This window comes from Hippopotamus amphibius, chromosome 11 (genome assembly GCF_030028045.1).
Source record: "Hippopotamus amphibius kiboko isolate mHipAmp2 chromosome 11, mHipAmp2.hap2, whole genome shotgun sequence".
Lineage (NCBI taxonomy): Eukaryota > Metazoa > Chordata > Mammalia > Artiodactyla > Hippopotamidae > Hippopotamus > Hippopotamus amphibius.
In genome coordinates this window covers 7,450,078-7,457,577 of record NC_080196.1, presented here as the reverse complement: position 1 = coordinate 7,457,577, position 7,500 = coordinate 7,450,078, and positions in this window count along the sequence as shown.

Sequence of the window (7,500 nt, the reverse complement as noted above, 5' to 3'; positions counted from 1 at the left end):
CAAAGCGGTAGACGGTGTCCATTCTGCAGCCTTTTGCTTTCTAATCTCCTTGTGGAAGGCAGTGTAAAATCAATCTCGACAGACGAACGAGAGTTGGTGGAGTCTAAATTCTATTTTCCAAAGCCGGAGAATTCATAACAATGGTGGGTTTCAAAAAAAAAAATTCAGATGGAAAGTGTATCCTCACAACGCAATGCGGCAATTGTTTTTTAAAGCGGTTATTTATTATTTCCTAGAGAGACTGGTTAACTGTAACGTAGATGTAACAAAATAATGAGGCGAATGAACCCTAACTGTACATACTCTTGACAGAAATGAAATGCACACAGCATCGTAGCAGGTGAAGTGAAGCATTGTCTATCAAGGCTGTTTTTCTTGGCTGCATCTCAGATTGTGTGGGGGATCCTAACCTCAGGCACAATAGCATTCATAAACAGCCATACATTGCTGCTCTTTCTCCAACGACACATAAATACTCATTTTGAAACGAAAACAATCTTATTAAATACCATTCATTCATATCTGGATTTACAGATGCTTGTTATGTTGGAAAACCTGAACCCAATATAATCCTTGCATCCTGAGAAAGATGGAAGGGAAATAGTGGGTTAGAACATTACAAGGTCATAATAAACAATGGTTTCCAAATGCACAGAATGAGTTGTTTTTATTCTGTAGTTGGACATTTTGAGGATCATGATATTGTCACTTTCTTTTTCTTTTTCTTTTTAAACCAAACATTTAAAGAAACTATGCATATTTTTAAGGGGTGAGGGGATTGGAGAGGGTATTATTAAAGATGACTTTATGGCTATATGGATTTTGGCTTTCTCTGCTGTGATCAATGTGTATCTTCTAAAACACATGGTGATTACTTGACAGGTCAGGTTCTTATACACTAACAACGGTGATTCTCTTTGGACTAACTCAAGTTAGGATACACAGTTGAATTATAAGGTTGCTTGCTAGGCTGTGCTAATTACCACGCCCAGTTTTTATGGAAACACAAGGCTCCTTCCAGTTTGGTAGTCATCCTTACCCCTTCTATTCTCCAACACCCTTTAAAAATCACAATCCAATCCATTCCTCCCCAAAATCGAATATTAATATAATTTGAGTTCTTGATGGAACTACCATCAGGACTGCAATGCCCCGCAGCTGAAATAATATTTAAAATAGAAGGGATTTGACATTTGAGAAGTCAGTGGCTTGAAATACCCAGTTGTACTTAGCTAATTCAGTCCTTAACCTCTGGTTTCAAATAAATCAATTACAGTCGATTCCACTTCAGTTCAGAAGTGCACAGGGTTTTAGTTAATTGAATACATTTTATTCACTTGCTAGGAATATTCATTTATCAAAATTTCAAATTTAATGTACATTTCTTTACAACTCAGGTTATGTTGGATTACACAATCAGGTCAAATTTACCCTGGTTCCCCCAATCCTGCTTAAAATAGAAATTTCACCACTCTTTACAAAACAATTTCTCCCCATTCCTTTCTCAATCAAAAGTAAATTCATAATAGTTTCAGGTCAGGCAGGAGAGCTGCTTTCTCCCCACAAAGAAAAAAAAATCTCGTATGTGGTCATCAGCCTTGTGTTAAGTTTAAATAGGTTAAGAACAGAACTGGATTAATTAAGTTTTTAAAAAAGTATTGACCTGAAATTTAAAAAAAAATTACGCATGGTTTCCATTAGAGCTTAACTTTGCTGCAGCTGACAGGTATGACAGCATTTTGTGGTCTTAAAGCCGCAGGCCCCTTTTCTTAACCCTCTCTCTTCCTTTGCTTCCCCCCTCTGGCTTTTGGAGAAGTGCTTGAATAAATAGCGAATTGTTAACTGAAAGCAGTGCCGTTAAATGTGCCCAAATGAAGTTGTGCTTTAAACAGATATTGATGTATGCAGTGTTTTATATTTATTGTTTGCAGCATCCTGCTGGCAGCAGTTTACTGTTTGGAAAGGAAAGGGGTTAATTAGCGTCATTATCAATCACTAATGCTTGCCTAACGTGTCCAAAGAATAATCAAGTTAGAGGACGGCATGAAGCCAACAGCTGCTTCATCCCAGTTACAGATCTTCTCCTAAGCCACTCCGTTGTGGGGTCGGGCGGAGGTGAAGTGAGGGGAAGAATCCTCACTGCTTGGGTAAAAGGGCTTTAAAAATCGGGTCAACTCACTAGAGATCCAAGAGGAGGAAAGTACAACATAAATAATCAGCCTTTTCATTCTCTGAGTTACAGGTGCAGAGATGGCAGTGGTCCTGAGGCAAGAGTACAGAAATTTGTTAATTTGTTTGATTATCCAAGTGGGGCATTTGAAGAAACACATCCATGTTTCCCTATCGCTTAGTCCTGTGTGGTAAAAAGAAATCTAAAATGCAAGGAAAGAAGAGGAAATAATCCCCACACACTACAGACAAACCCCAATCAACTCCTAGCATCACCCAACTGCCCGTGTCAGAAGAATGAAACCACAGAACACACCAGGTAACAGTAGTTCTCACACCTCTGCATTACCGCTTAGGATGCTTAGGGGTATTTTTCCTTGTGAATTTCAATGAACAATTCTTTTTCATATTAAACTTGGTTCTGCACAGGTGTGCCATCTCAGCTTCACATTGTTATTACTATGATGATACTGTCCTCCTTGGGACACACCGTGGGAAAGAAACTGAAAAAGTTTGACCCTGTGATGGGTTTCTCCTAGAAGCTTGTCTTTAAAAACATTTGCCAAGTTAACCATGAGTTAAGAACTAAAGACTCCATTAATGATCAGAGTTTACTCAACTGTGATTCTGAAGGCAGGAATGAATTAGTCCGAGGTGGAGTATTTATAAACAGAGAGAAATTGTATGATTTAAGAAAATTATAATTTCTTTCTATGAAAGCAGTAGCCCAAACTCATCTTTGCCCCTGTGGGTATAGATGAAAAACATTCTCAATCAAATCATGAACATAAGTCCTTCTCCAAAGAAGTAATTGGTGTTTCCCATGGAGGACAGCAGGGTGGCCATCAGAGTGCAGAGAGAAAAGGACATTGGAATGGAAAATTGTGTAAATCATGTATATGGGAAGGTCTTATGTTTAAAAAAATATTCTTCTCCTTTTCCTCGTGACTGAGAAAAGGAAAGGAGGGAATGAAAGAGATTTGGGGCTGAACCTGGGAGCCCTATAACTAAGTTTTAAGTGTTATTTATGTGTAAAACTGTATTTTTTTCATCTTTGATGCCAGAAAGGGCAGTATTGAACCAACTTTGCTTTCACAGAGAGATTTATTTTTTTTAACAAAAAAGCACCACTTAGCATATTGCTGGAGAAATCTGTGTTAGTGAAGAAGGACGTTCAGGGGAAGATGACCTTTCCACAGCAGATACTTACGGATACCTACATTCCTTCCTTCCTTCCTTCCTTCCTTCCTTCCTTCCTTCCTTCCTTCCTTCCTTCCTTCCTCTCTCTCTCTCCCTCCCTCTTTCCTTCCTTTCTTCCTTCCTTCCTCTCTCCCCATCCCACTTTCTTCTTTTTCTTTCTGTCTCTCTTTCTAACTCCAGAATAAGTTTAATGTCTTTGGGGGAGCTTGGTAGAATCAGTTTGATTTTCCTCACCAAGATCCATTTAGCAGTGGGAATATTTTCAACAGCAGGGCAGGGATTTTTCTCAAAGTGGCCCAAATCCATGCTATGTATTTTTTGCACGTGGTTTTTCTATGGAAACAAAGATTCTATCTGCTAAATTTCAATAACAATCCTAAACACAAGCCCTCAAACTGAGGGTGGAGTCTCCCCGTCCAGCCTCTGCCTGCTCATGGCCCCTTGTTGGGTGTCCATCACAATTCTCAGCTTTTGCGAGTGGAAAGGCCCCAGGCCCTTGGTTTCCTCTGGGCCCACACCTCTCCAATCTCTCTCGAGTTGTTCTTGCTCATCACCCGTTTAAAATCCAGCCTATTTGGGGGAAATGTACACACATATGTATATAAATTTATTTATATTTATATCCGAGGTGTCTGGTCAAACTAAATGTAACTAACCTAGCTTAAAAGAATTTTCCCCGAGGCACTCAGTTAATGCTGGGATCAAATTTCCGTTTGCCTTGTCAGCTACCAAATCCTATGTCAGGATCCACCCCACCACCCCACCCCCCACCCTGTGTTTTCTTGGAGCCCCCAGGTCTGGGCTGCGCCTTTGTCCATAGCATGGAGTCCGCCTCCAGCGCCCGGGGCTCAGCTCCGGGTTCCAGAACCCCGCCCGGGAGGGGACAGCGCAGTCCGTACCCCCTCGGCGCCGGCCCGGGAGCCTTCCTAGGTCAATTTCCCGAAAACATCCCGCCGCGCGCCCCTTTGGGTTAGACGCAACTAGCAAGTTGGTTTTGAAGGTCTGGAGTAGGAGGTGGGAGGCGAGGCGGTGAAGCTGGGATAGGCGCCGGGAGGTTCGAGCCCAGCCTGGGGTGGGACGGAGGCGGGGTTGGGGGTGCGCAGGAGGCCAGGAGGGGGTGTGGGCGGCCCGGGGGGCGGCCAGAGCCACTCCTCCGGGTTAGACCCAATTAAGCTGCAATCAAACCCTGAGGTCGGCGTGCGGCGAGCGAGAGCTGGGAGGCTTTAGGTCAGAGTTTTCAGGGCCTTTTTCACGGGAAGGGCGCTTTAATTAATGAGTGGAGGCGGTACTTGGGAAACTTTCTTGCTCCACGTCTCGTCTCTCAAGGCAGCGCGAAGTTTCAGCATCCCCGGCCCGGGTCTCTAAGCAGACAGAGCTGCGTGGGGCTTCGACTCTCGGCACCCTCACCCGTTCTCTCCGATCAGGCCTCCCCGAGCTTTTCATTCTCAGCCCATTTCACCAAATATCTAACTGTCCGACATCTCCCCCGAGGCTTCCCTTCACCGAGACCCAAGGCACGGCCTGGACCGCGCCGCCCGCCCAGCGCCTCCTGCCCACCGCAGGACAATGACCGTTGGCCAAGTGAACCTTTACAAACTCATTAAGACCTTGTTTTATTGCAACAGTTCAGTTGACCTTCCAACACCCGTTAGAGCGAGCATCCCAGACCGGACTACCTTAGCAGTGGGAGGGTTTATGGAGGACCATTTCTGTGCCCCGCTCTGGGTCTCCACACCCAGCATTAAGATGACCCGAGATGAAAGCCTTGGGTGGTTATCCTTGCCAATCCCAGGCCCATTTGCACCTCTGGGCTCCCCCTCTCCCTGCCTCCCTGCCTCCCTCCTCCCCGCTCCCTTCTCCCACCTCTCCTCCTCCCTCCTCCCCATCCTCCTCCCCCCTCCCCCTCCTCCTCTCTTTGTAAAAATGCGCTCCGACTTTTGGGGCGGGGGCGGCTGGGCTGGGCTGGGCTGGGAAGGGGGGCTTCGCAGATAGTTGGTATTCCGGGTCCAGCCGCTCTCCGCGCTCCCATTCTCTAAGCTCAGCCGGGGGGAAGTGTCGCCCCAGGCCAAACATATGCTTCTTTCCAGCGCGCTAATCCACCTTCAGCGTGGAGGCATAATTGCTCGAGTGTCCATGGATTCGCGGCGCTTTGTCCCTCGCTGGCTCCCATCAGCCCTGGCACACGCCATTTCAATCAAATCTTTTCAGAAAACTGTCTCCTTTTATCAACTCCCAGCCCCTGCGAACGACCGGAGCATTTAACAAAACACCCTCGGTGTTCCGCCCGCCTCCCTCAGCCCTGGCGGAGCAGGGAGCTGAGATTATTGCAACAACTTTTCATTGAGGTCAGCCTCTGGGGGGGGGGGGGGGGGGGAGGTGAGGAGAGGAGAAAGAGAGGAGAGAAAACAACAAAAAAGCACCATCAGCATCCTAGACCCAAACAGGTCTTTTTCCAAAGACTTTGGTGTCAGGTGTATTGGAAAGGAAAGGTCAGGGGTCACCCTCAAAGTGAAAACATGTTTCATCTGTTATTTTTTTTCTTTGAAATTACAGAAATCAAGTGCCTCTGTGGAGTACTTGGGCAGTCCAGTGGGCTAAAGAGACAGGCAGAAACAGGCTTAGGAAAATGGGCGTTGAGGAGGGAAGAACCACGTCTGAAGAATGTTATTGGTAGCCTCTTTCCCAGAAAGCTCTCACAAAAAAATCCCCAGTGCTGTAGTATCCAATCTCTTCCTTTTTGTTGCTGGTGACAGGGATAAATGAAAGTTGAATCTGAAGACCTCTGCCTTATGGTAATACCCTCTTGGTAAATATGGAAGTCTTACACACTTTTGATGTAATATTTTGACTGGATTCCCAGCTTTAGGAGAAAAAGCTTTCATTGATTAGGAGAAAACGAAAGGGAGAATGAGAGATTGAAAAGATGAACTCTGGGCAAGACCCCAGCAGCAGATCTTAATATTTTTGATGCTGTAGAAAAAAGTAATGAAGCCAAATGCAAAAGATGAAGCACGAGGTTTGATTTTGTGTAGCAATTATTATGCAAATACACACAAACAGAAGAGATTGTTGTTCTATTATAGAAACACAGCTTTGCTGCTTGTTTATAAAATGAGAACGTCAGAGTAATGAATGGGTTTCTTCAAATCCCAAATCACCCCATATTGAGACTGATTTCAGGGACTTAGGTAGTTTTCCTTCTGCAGCAATTTATTCCCTGATATTGAGGAGGAGAAAGGCAATGTGAATGGACATGACCACTTGTTCGACAGTCTTGGAATACAGCCGGCCTTTATGGTATGAAACTCCATGGGGCCTTTTGGTGACTCCCCTTACTCCTCACATGTCCAAGCTAAGGAAGACTATGAAAGACTTGAAAGTGATAAGTTCTTTCCTGCTCACATAGACCCTACAATGGCAACCCTGGTAGCCAAGGTCCACTTCCAAAGTCAGATGAAATCCTTGAAGTCCCCTCCATTAACCAAATGAATAAGCCAAGTTTGCTGTGAATGCCAAGGTCCAGGTGTTTAAGGCAGACCTCCAGGACCACAGTTTAAATAGGTGACTGGAAATGTGATGCCTGACGTCCTCTAAAAATGTTCAGGCTGTGGGATGGGAAGGGTTAGGACTTTTGGGGGAAGGCTGTCCCAACTCATCCTGGAAACTGGAAGATAAGACACATTTCTTAGTTAAGTAGCTTCATACCTTGAGAACTAGAAATTACTTTGTTACGATTATGAAACACTAAAGAATGGTTAAGATCCTTCAAAGTTTAAACCAGAAGGATCATCAGAGGGAAAAGAAGGGGAGTGATTTTTAAGTCTTTATTCATTTGCTTATATTATGATCCTTCTGTAATTATAGAACAAAAGAAAGACATAGTAACACCAAGACCTTCTCCAACCCTCTTTTCATCCCCGCAGTAAGGTGGGGGGAGGGGGGACTGAAGGGGAATTTGGAAGGAAGCAGTAATCTTGGGAAGGAGAAAGAAGTTAAAGACCAGAATGGCAAGGACAGTAAGAATCCTCTAGTGAGGGAGACCATGATCAGTAAACGAAGTTGTTACATATTCTCTCAAGTTCTCATCATACCCTCCATAGTCGGTTGAATGGAAGGACCCAAGATAATAGG